This window comes from Oreochromis aureus, linkage group 10 (assembly GCF_013358895.1).
Source record: "Oreochromis aureus strain Israel breed Guangdong linkage group 10, ZZ_aureus, whole genome shotgun sequence".
Lineage (NCBI taxonomy): Eukaryota > Metazoa > Chordata > Actinopteri > Cichliformes > Cichlidae > Oreochromis > Oreochromis aureus.
In genome coordinates, this window is record NC_052951.1 from 248,344 (window position 1) to 260,467 (window position 12,124).

A 12,124-nucleotide genomic window follows, 5' to 3' on the forward strand; every position below is an offset into this window, starting at 1 on the left:
AAAACACATCAAAAAGCAAATAAGGTCACTTTAGGTCAAATCTGTCAGTATGAAAAGGGTTGGTCCACCTATTGACTGACCAGTCAGTGGTGACTCTAGGAACTCGTCTTGGTCTGAGGTCATAAGAACCTCTAACAGCACACCCATTGTCAGCAGGAGGTGAACCGTTAACCTCTGTCTCCAGAGCATTGTCAGCAGTCTCTTGGAAAGAGTTCTGGTCCACGAAAAGCGGGACAGTGTCAGTACAGTCAAAGTCAGTCTCAGCAGGGGCGTTGCTAAAGACCGTGGGAGTTGTGTCAACAGCATCACAGTCAATGCAGCCTGCGGTTGAAAGAGCAGGAGGCAAGCTGCTGTCCGGGACACTAAGATCCAAAGCTGCTGCAGCCTTTAGTTTTGCTTGCCAGATAAAGCTGAGGCCCAGGTGTAGAATGCTTGCAGGTTTGCAACATGAAAAACTCCAACTTTCTCCCCAGTGTCCACTGTGGGGAGACAGTAATTCACATCAGACATCCTCTTGGAGATGCGGTAGGGACCAGTGTAAAGGGGGGCCAACTTTGCAGAAAAGTTGGACGATGCATCTGATTTTGGGTGCGACTTTACTCTGACGAGGTCTCCAACTTCATGAGAGACTGTGCGACGTCTCAGATCATAGTAGTGCTTTTGCCTTTTATGACTCTCTTCGAGCACCAAGCGAGCATGTTCATGAGCATCCCGAAGTGAAGCTCTCAGGTCATCTGAGTAAGACGTTTCAGGGTCGCTCAGTCCTTCCCAGGAGGGTTGAGTGACAAGGTCCAAGGCGTGTCCAACTCTCGCCCATACAGCATCATGGACGGGCTCAGGCCTGTGTCTCGTGAGGCGCAGTGCGCAGTGCAAAACAGATCTGGGGAAGATATTTGTCCCAGGAAGTGTGCTTATCCCAACATATGCTCGAATAGCTGTTTTCAAAGTGCGATTGACACGCTCAGTTGCATTCGTTTGAGGATGGTATGCGGTCGTTAGTCTGTGTTCAGTCCCAAGAGTCAACAAAACATGCTCAAAGAGTTCACTGACGAAAGGCGTTCCCCTATCAGAAATAAGGTAGGAGGGGGCACCATGTCGGGCAAAAATGTCAGTAATGAACTTGTTCGCAGCAACTTGAGCAGTGGCTTCTCTCACAGCACTCACCTCGATCCATTTTGAGAAATAGTCCACAAAAACAAGGATATAAGCATTCCCTCTTTGTGTGCGGGGCAGTGGGCCAACATAGTCCACCCCAGCGTACTCCCATGGTCTTTGTGGCTGGATAGGGACCATAAGGCCTGCTGTTTTCCTTTGACTTGGCTTAGTCGCTTGACATGAACAACATGAGACCACATACTTTTTCACGTCAGAGTTCATGTGTGGCCAGAAGAATCTGAGACGCAAGCGTGCCAGCGTTTTTGCAATGCCCAGATGTCCGGCTGTAGGATGATCGTGGTAATACTTGAGCAGATAACCACGGAGTGCAGTAGGAGCAAACAGTTTAAGCTGCTTGAGCGGGTGGAGACCACATTTCGATTTTGGGTCGAGGAAGTAGAGGAGACCATCATGGACAACGTACTTTTCCAGATCTCGATTATCCTCCCCAGTCTGTTGGTCACTCTCCAGCTGATTGAGCAGTGAGCCTGTGACTGGGTCTTCAAGCTGCAATTGACGAACCTGCGGGCGGTCCGAAACAATTACAGAAGGCAGAGCACGAAGGTCCATGCTCCCAATCATGGCATAGGGAGGGAGAAGATCAATAGGGGCATCCACATCTGGTAGAGGATTACGTGAAAGGGCATCGGGCACCTTATTACGTTCTCCAGGTTTGTGGATAATGCTGAAGTCAAAGTCTTGAAGGCGAAGAGACCACCGAGCAAGCCTGCCAGAGGGATTTGGTCGAGACATCAACCACTTGAGGCTGCTGTGGTCAGTGTAAATGGTTACGTGCAAGCCTTCGACATAGGGTCGGAAATGTTCCAAGGCCCAGATCACGGCCAGACACTCCTTCTCTGGAGTCGAGTAGGGCTTTTCCGATTTGTGCATAGCACGGCTAGCAAATGCTACAGCAACGTCTTTGCCATCCTCATCTTTCTGCATTAATGCTGCTCCAAGACCAGCATCGCATGCATCAGTGTGAATGAAGAATGGATGCGAAAAATCTGGGAACCTGAGGACTGGTGCTGAGGTTATAGAATGTTTCAGAAAGTCCACAGCTGCCTGGCACTTGTCATCCCAGTGAAACTGCACATCCTTTTTAGTGAGGGCAAAGAGTGGCTCTGCATGGCGGGCATAGTCCTGTACAAAGCGGCGATAGTAGCCAGTTAGGCCAAGGAACTGTCGCACCTGCTTTGTTGTGGTCGGCACTTTGAACTCAGTCACGGCTCTCACCTTGTCAGGGTCAGGATGAATGCCAGCCAGTGTAACACGATAACCAAGGAAGGTGAGTTCGGAAAGGCAGAATTGGCATTTGCTCAGCTTTAAAGAGAGGCCAGCGGACTGAAGCCTACCAAGTACCTCTTTTAAGTCAAGCAGGTGTTGCTCAAAGGTCGGTGATGCGACAACAATGTCATCTAGATACACCGCGCAGGACTTATAAATCAGGCCAGCTAGAACATTGTTCATAAGCCGCTGAAAAGTCGCAGGGGCGTTACACAGGCCGAAAGGAAGGACTCTGAACTGAAACAGGCCACAGTGCGTGATAAAAGCAGTCTTTGGTTTAGCTTCTTCAGCAGCGGGGACCTGCCAGTAACCTCTAGCAAGGTCTAGTGTTGTGAGAAACTTCCCTCTCGACAGAAAGTCCAGTGATTCATCCACTCGCGGGAGTGGGTAAGAATCCTTCACGGTCAGCTGATTTAGACCACGGAAGTCAACACAGAACCGCGGTTTGTGGGGGGGTTTGTTCACAATGACCACCGGGGCTGCCCATGGTCCCGATGCAGGTTCGATGATGTTATCCTGTAACATTTTTTTCACTTGCTCTTCTATGATTTGCTTTTTAGCTGGTGAGGTGCGGTATGGTGGCAAGTTAACAGGCTTTGCATCTCCAGTTACAATGACATGCTCTGTCAGAGAAGTGCGACCAAGGTGGCCATCAAACAGGTCACCAAAACTACTTAACAACTCTAACAGGTTTTCCTTCCCCTCAGAATCCAAGTTAGCTTCTCCAGCCTTATCCTGGAGGGAGAGCTGCGGGGTGCCCTGCAGAGTCGTTGTTCCACACTCGAGATCAGCTTCCACAAAGCCATTTTCAAAGAGTTCATCAAGACATGGGGGGTTATCATCCATAATCACAGTTCTTGTTGGAACATGTAATGTTAGTGAAGTGCGAGTCATAAAGTCCATCCCAAGAACAAAGGGGGATGACAGGTCCTGCACTATCACGAACCGCTGATAGACTCGCTTACCCATAAATCCAATGGTTAACCAGGTTATTCCCAATGGACTGCAGTTAGTGCCATTGGCCAGTCTTATGGGTGGAGAATCCCACGGATTCTTCAATGACTGATTTTGGTTTTTCTCAGGTAACAGGTCTGCATTTACTGCTGAAAGAGATGCCCCTGTATCTAGTGTGGCATCCAGAGCTGCCCCATTAAAGTTCACTTTAATTCTGAGAGGGGTGTTCCACAATGACTGCGAAGTTCCATCCTCAACATGATTGAGCACAGGTGGCACACTTGGATCTGGCATAGGCAATGAGGGCTGAGTTATTGGCTGGGGGGAGGGTTGCCCCTGTGAAACACTCTCCCCCCCCTGAAGTTTCCCTGCCTCCTGCCAGGTGGTCTCGTCTCCCTGACAATGCCAGTTTCATCTGGATCTGCAGGCTGAGTTACTGGATGGTGGTCAGGAGGCAGCGATTGAGGAAGTTCCGGAGCCGTCCTGGGAGAGTGTCGAGCTCCCTGAAAATCAGTGGAACAGTTAGGGCACGTACGAGATGTAACACCAGGCATGGCGCATTTGAAACAGCGGGGTCCTCCCTCAGCTCTGTTTTTCAGTTGAGCTCGGGAAGGCTGTGAAAGGCTGGTGCCAAGAACAGAATGCAGCTCATGGGCATGAAGCACTAGATCAATTACTGACCTTACAGGCGTTCCATACAGTGCTACTCTGTACTTCTCCACTGCGTGTTTACAGATGAGCTCAATTTGCTCCTGTTCAGATGGTGGGTTCCTCAGTCTCCTAAATTCACTGAGCATATGGGCAACAAATGTTGGCAGAGGCTCTTCGGGGTGCTGGAAACGGTCCAGGATGCCTCTCAAAATCTGCTCCTGGTTGTCAGCAGGCAAGAAGACAGTTCTGAAAAGTTCACAAAACTTAGCCCATGTAGATACATGAGGAATGAGCACATTAAACCACTTTCTTGGCTCCTTAGCTAAGAAGTGTGGTAGCTCTCTGAGGATTTGGGCGTCTGTTAAGTCTAAGGAGGTTTTTTAAGCATTAACAGACTGTAGCCATTCTTCTGGGTGAAGACTGCCATCATTAGCGAACACAACTGGCTCTAATTTAGCTTGGTGCAATGCTGCAGCAAGGACTCTGGTTGTATTAATTAGCTCCAGCGAATCCGATTGGGATTGGGACAGAACCCTGGCGGGCTGCGTGGGGCCAGGTGCTGAGATAGATTGCCCTGTTTCCCTGGTTGGCAGGCCTGGCACATATGGAGTAGAGGAGGCCTGAGGAAAAGGGTGAGTAATCTGGGCAGCTGGTACTTTTGGGACTGGTCTTTTTTGTTGAGTCCACTGCTCCAAAATATTCCTCTGGAGGTCCAAAGATTCATGAAGGCACTGCTGAAGCATATCAACCTCTGCTTGTAGACTTTGCACTTTATGCCCAAGGTCAGCAGCACTATGTCTAGCAGGAACTCGGTTGGGGTGTAACATAAAGTCTATATCATCACACATGTCAGTCAAGTCAGGATGAGTAGCCATAATACACACTTATCAAAATCAACTTCAGTTCCGATCACACAAAAATATCCAAACCATGTGAATTCTTAATTTAAGCAGCAAATGTATTATCTGACTTTGAAACGTGGAGGCAGAAGAAGTAAACACCCTGAATCAAAAGCGTTTTGCTGCAAAACTGATCCAAACTTATGAGAAACTGTGTATGAGTAACACCTTTTCAAGTCAAATGCACATAAAACAGCATCTCAATAAGAACAGTTAAGTCAGTGAGAATCAATAGTCAATCAGTTTGAAATATAGACAGCGTTTTTTTTTTCTTTTTTCAAATATATACACTCACAACATCAGTTCGGTGATTTTCCAGCCGACTCCAAACTTGTCCAGTCCTGACACGGCATAGAGGTTTGTCCCGTGGAAAAGTTCCTACTTGCAGAGACCGTACGGATGAAGCAAAGTCTGCAGCGTGAGCTCGGCTGGTGAAGGGGAGAGAAAAAAAAAATCCGGTGCGCTTCACCTCACATACATGCACCTCAGAAACTATGAAGAAGCGGCATCCGTCTTGTGTCCAGGTAGCGTGAATCCACGTTAATCCAAAAACGTCGCGGTAAAGGTGTTCAGCAGATAACGATATTATATCCCGAAAACAGCCTTGCGGCGGCTTCACCCGTTGCCGTGGAAACACACCTCCGTGATCCGGTGAATCGGTGATCTTCCCAACGTCCGCGTCGAGGCCAGCCTGGTCTGTTTCCGCGAAGTATGGCAGACATCTACTTTGCCGCGATGTACCTTGTAATGTATCAATCATCAGCTGCTCGAAGATACTGTATACTGAGGTCCAAGAGAAGATATTCGGGCGCCATTTTGTAACGTTGGGTTGTGTTGCGTGGTTGAGAGGAGGCGGTAGAAACCTTAGCAGGATAGTAGGAAGAATACACGATCACACTGGTACTAGGAATTCCACAGCGTATCCTTTAATGCACATTCTCTTCTTCAACCATATAAGCCCGGTTGAACGGCTGCAGCTTAACAAACATAATGCGCAGTGTTCGTACAACCCATACGTTGCAAACAAAAAGAAAAACAAAAGAAAGGTCTCTCCTCATGCACTAGCGTGCAAGCACATGTCCAGGGAATCACAGAGAGAGAGAGAGCAGTGGCACAAACTGATGACACCATCAACCCTCGACTTGAGTGTCTTAAAGGGACACCACACCATTGTGACTGTTACAATACCAAGACTTTTTATACAGGTTCATGCAGAAGTTGTGGAAAATTTAACAATAACCTGCAACACACCCAGTGAGCTTGATTTGAAGTGGGTTGACTAAACACATTGCAATGTGGAGTGAGCATTCCAGTGCAACACTAGGACCATTTTTGAATTCTGGCCACCGCCCTTACATCTTATATATGCAGACACAGACACTCTTAAACAAAGAACATTCCACAGCAGATAGATTATTAGCAGATCCTTAACTGTTAAATGGTAAATGGGCTGTACTTGTATAGTGCTTGAATTAGTCCCTATGGACCCCAAAGGGCTTTACACTATTCAGTCATCCGCCCATTCACACACTGGTGATGGCAAGCTACATTGTAGCCTCAGCTGCCCTGGGGCACACTGAAAGCCTAAGAAAAGCTCCAAACAACTGTCACCTCCTTCACAATTTCAAGAGGAAAATGAATCTGCTGTGAAGGTGCAATAAAACTTGTGCCCCACTTGTGATCACATTCCACATCCATACAAATATGTGACAGGAGTACTCTTACTATACTAAAGTGATATGGTTAAAATATGTGATTAATACATGAGAAAAGAAATCTGCCACAACACAGAGAAGTTACACATTTCACAGAATAGTTTGGGGATGGCCCCTTCCGGTTCCAGCATGACTCTATGAAAGTTGCTTTGTGGATTGGTTCAAAGGCATGGATGAGTGAGTTTGGTGTAGAAAAACTGTACTGACTTGCACAGTCCTGCCCTTAACCAGATAGAACATCCTTGGGAGTATGTAAAGTGGAGACTGTGAGCAGGACCTTCTCTTTCTGACTTCACAAATACGGTTCTGGAGAATGGTCAAAATTTTAAAAAAAATATTTGAGCCCATTTCCTTAATACGGACTGTGCTCATGTAAAGAGGAAAATATTTGTCAAAATAAGAGAAAACAAAATACAGAATGCAGGTAAGGTTTGGTGAGTTGGGTCCATGAGAGTAAAATTTCCAGCTCAATAGGATCCAACTGATAACCATTGTCTTCTCTTCACTGGTTCTCTGCTAAATACAGATTGAAATTTAAAATCCTTCTTCTCACATATAACGTCTTGAATAATTAGGCCCTATCTTGTCTTAAACATCTTATAGTACCATATCACCAGAATAAAGTAATTCAAATGTTGCCCCAACACAGGACCTCTGACCTTACCTGAAACTGTCCCTGAAGTTTAATAGACCATTTATGTGTGATTTATTTTGGACGGCTTATCAACTCCTAACATAGCTAAATGTCAGCGATGTCTTTATGCAGTATTTTGTATTACCCCTTTTTTGTGTATTTCAGAAGCAGACAAAATTATGAAAGTGTTATTTTGTGAGTGAATATTAGTCCTATCATAAACACTTAAGCAATAATAAAAACTAAAAGAACCAGAGTTGTGAGTGGACAATCTGTGCTTTATTAAAACCAGTGAGTTTAATTAGTTTGATTATTTGATGAATATAATGTGTTTTAAAATTAAATATACATTTTGCAAAAAAAACAAACAAACAAACAAAACAAAACAAAAAGACTTATTGCAAAATACATAAATATTCCCAGCAAAAGATAGAATGGAAGGACTTTTTAGTGCAGAGGTTTGCCACTCCAGGCCTCAAATGCCGGTGTCCTGCAGGCTTTAGATGTGTCCTTGATCCAACACAGCTGACTCAGATGGCTAAATTACCTCCTTAACATGTCCTGAAGTTCTCCAGGGGCCTGGTAATGAACTAATTATTTGATTCAGGTGTGTTGACCCAGGATGATATCTAAAACCTACAGGACACTGGCTCTCGAGGTCTGGAGGTAAATCCAGACCTTGAGGAATGTTGCCAAAAAGGGACATATTGCAAAATACATAAGTATTCCTAGCAAGAGGTACAATGGAAGGACTTTTTAAAGTAATATTTTAAGAAATTTTCATTTGATTTTTTTTTAAAGTCCACCTCTGTTTCTGTAACATGTCAATATTTACATGTATTATAGTCTGGTCTGAATATGTAAATCCCAACTAAACTATAATGAGGTTTTCTGCTTTTTACCATGGAAAAAAAATTCTCTTTGTTTCTAACATTAGTCACATTAAAAGATGTGGTTTTTCACATGCTATAGCCATGTGAGACCCCCAAATTAATTGTTGTCCTCTTTAGAGTGAGTACAGTAATTTCGTTAAGGCTTGAAGAAATTGAGGATTTCACTAGTTAATTTATGTTACAGTAAATTGGATTGTGTGTGAAGAGGCTCAACAGTCTGAATCATTAAACAGTGATCTGATTCATTGTTTCCTTTCTCTAGACTGCTGATATGATCATCTCAATTCTGGTAATTCAGTAAAGGTTTGTCTGAGGTACAGTGCTGGGAAATGTTTCTCAATATATTGGAGACTCAGTTTAGTGCAGTGAGTCAGCACAGCCCTTGGTGATAATCAAGATGTTTTTAGTCAAATGTGAGAAAGGGTTTCTCACATTAAGGAGTTCTTTTTGGCCAGTCACTGTTTTTGGTCTTTTCACCTACAACTTCTGTGAGGGGTTGTGTTTACAGGAGTCCACAAATCCTTAGAAAGGTCTGTATAAACCTTTCCAGACCTACAGATGTCCCTGACTTTGTTCGTTGTTTGTTGTTTCACATTAGAGTGGCTCAAGATCAGCAGTTTAAGGACAATTAATTCTTCACGTAGGGTCTTTTGGATTTCAAAAGCCTCTTTGCCTTCATCAAATTAAGTCACTTTCTGAAAACTGCGCTTCAAATTAAGGTCCTAATTAAAGTTTTTGTTGATGACTGAAAAACACCACAGATACAGCACTCATTTCAGTTTTTATCATTAAATGATCTACAAAGAAGTTATCAGCATACTACATTTTTTAATTAGGCCTTAATATTGGCTGCAATAAATTTATCATATATTTTTTTAAAGTCCTCTCCGTGAATCACTACCTTATCGTGGTGGAGGGGTTTGTGTGTCCCAGGGATCCCAGGGGCTATGTTGTCTGGGGGTTTTTTCCCCCTGGTAGGGTCTCCCATGGCAAATTGGTCTTGGGTGAGGGACCAGACAAAGAGCGATTCAGAAGACCCTTATCAAGAGAATATCGAGGGAACAGTTTACCCTGCCCGGGATAGGGTTACCGGGCCCCGCCCTGGAGCCAGGCCCGGGAGGCGCCCGAGGGCGAGCGTCTGGTGGCGGGCCTTAGTCCATGGGGCCCGCCGGGCACAGCCCGAAGAGGAGACATGGGCCCATCCTCCCGCAGGCCCACCACCCGCAGGAGGCGCCATAGGGGTCGGGTGCATTGTGTGCTGGGCGGCGGCCAGGAGCAGAGGTCTGAGCAGGTCCGGAGGACGACCACGCCGGCAACGAGGTCCAGTCAGCGGCCTGAAAGGTGGCCGCTAACAATGAATCCGGTGTGGATAAGGAGACTGCGGCGGAGCAGCAGCTGAGGACGACACTTTGGGAGCCTGCGGAGGAGCAGCTACAGGCAACAGCGTGGAAGCCGGTGGTGACGGAGGAGCAGCTGCAGGTGCTGGAACCTCTGGCTGAAGACAGGCAGGGCCAGCAGGTGCGGGAACCTCTGGCTGAAGACGGGCAGGGCCAGCGGGTGCGGAAACCCCTGGCTGAAGACAGGCGGGGCCAGCAGGTGGTGAAACCCCTGGCTGCGGAGTGGCCGGGCCAGTGGGTGCGGAAACCCCTGGCTGCAGAGTGGCCGGGCAAGCGGGTGCGGAAACCCCTGGCTGAGGAGCGGACTGACTGGACCGGAAGCTGAACAGCAGGTGAGTGAACTGACCAGAATGGAAGCTGAACAGCAGGCGAGTGAACTGACTGGACTGGAGAAGCTAATGGATGAGCATAGGTTGGCAGAGCTAATGGCTGAGCTGAGGCTGGCGGAGCTACTGGCAGAGCTAAAGATGGTGACAGTGCCACAGCCTGGGCTAGCAAATCTGGTGCTTGAGCTGGAATCAGATCAGCCTAACTAGGGATTGAGCTAGGGAGTGGATAAGGAGGGGGTAGAAGTGGTGAACTGGCGGGTGGACAGGGTAGATCTTCCGAGCCTTCAGACCGTGAGGACATTGGCTGGAGAGCCTCAACTGAGCCTCTAGGGGGGTCAGGTTGGACCCTGGGCGCCCTCAGCCTGGGCGCTGGGACAGGCACGGGAGGTGGCTGGACACCCAAGGAACAAGAACGGGTGCAGGAGTGGACTGAGTCAGAGCTGCCCTTGTCCTCGGAGCTGGCACAGGTGTGGGTGTTGGCTAACTAATAGGGGTGGAAATAACTTAAATACATGCTGGATGATGAGTGAGTGCGTACACAGCTGAACTTAATCTGACTAATGACACATGGGAATAGCTGGAACACAATACACAGGCAATGTGCTGGCACAGAAAACAGGTAGTGAGAAACATGAACGTGGGAAATAAACTGAACCTGACAAAATTGAAAATACTGGGTCAATCACCTAGGAACCCTGACACTTTTCCTAATCAGCTGCAAAAGAACAAATTACTCAAAACATCAAACTGTAGCTCAACAGTTTCTAATTAGTAAATTTGTTCATATGTGTGATGAATAGGGATGGGTACCGGTATCCGGTGCCATTATGGCACTGGTTCTGACATAAATGGTAGTAACCAGACCGAAAAGCAGCGTACATTTGATGCTTTATTTCGGTGCTTTGTTTTTCTTGGGATGTCATACACTTTTGGATTCTAGCCAATCATTTTACCTTTGCAAGGATAGTAGGCAGGCCCAGGTACATACATTCTTTTAGAGCAGAACTGCCGATTAAAAATGCCCAAGGCGAAGCGGTCAAAAGTCTGGCTGTACTTCACAGCAAAAGATGCAAACTCAGCAGCCTGCAACAAGTGCTTTAAGGTGATACTGTGATACTGTGCAAAGGAGGTAACACCTCGAATTTGACGACGAACCTGGCAACACATAGCATTTTTTTAAAAGCCGAGAAATGCACCGTATTTGATAGCTTGCTGCGAGACCTCACATCGAGCACATCTACTGCAGGTGTGGTGCTTGTTATCGGACCCGGATTTAGCAACATCCCTTAAGAACCCGAAGAGTAGAGTCCTGGCCCCTAGCCCTGCCAGTGTAGCAGAAATGATGACGGATGATGATGGCAGCAGCAGCCGTACTTCTCTGGGCGAGTAGCTTAATGTTGTTCGTGTGTAATTTACGTTGAGTAGGCTAACCACGTTATTAAATTAATGCATGTAGGTGAACTAGCAAACACCGTCCCAGTTACAGGCGGTCTTCTTGTTTGATGGCAGATACTCCCTTCTCCCTGGCCAAAAAGGCTAGAATGACCAAAGGAAAAGTGGAAAACAGCTAAACATGAAAGGTTTTTTGACAAAGTTTGTGTATTATCCATTGTTTAAGCACTGCTTCCAGCCAAGAGTGATACCGTATATGCCCTATAGCTGCAGAAAAGGCTAACATTGATATCATTTTACAAAAAAAAGGTAAACATGAGAGGTTTTTGGACAAAGTTTGTGTTTTCCATTCTTTAAGCACCGGTTCGAGCACCATTTAAGCACCGGCACCATTTCACATGTACCGGTTTGGCACCGGTACCGAATAAAACCTAAACGATACCCATCCCTAGTGATGAAGCATGTAATGATTTCCTGTTGAGAGAAAAAAGGAGTATATCTGTCACTTGTGTTACAGTTCCCTCAAAAGTGGACAAATGCCAAGGCTTACTGCTATCATTGGTTTAGAACTGCAGAATATTCCAGCTAAACTGCATGATCTGAACCTTCTGGAGAGACAGCTGATCCCAAAATGCATACCATTTGCAAATATTATTCCACTTTCAAAGGGCAGACAAAGACTCATACGTGGTAATGTGGTGTGTGTCCCATCTAAGGTCCAACAAACAGTTGAATGCTTACCCAGACTCAAAAACCAATCACTTTTAATGAGGGTGAAATTGAAAAGACATCTGTTCTGCAAACAGTTTAGCTTCTAC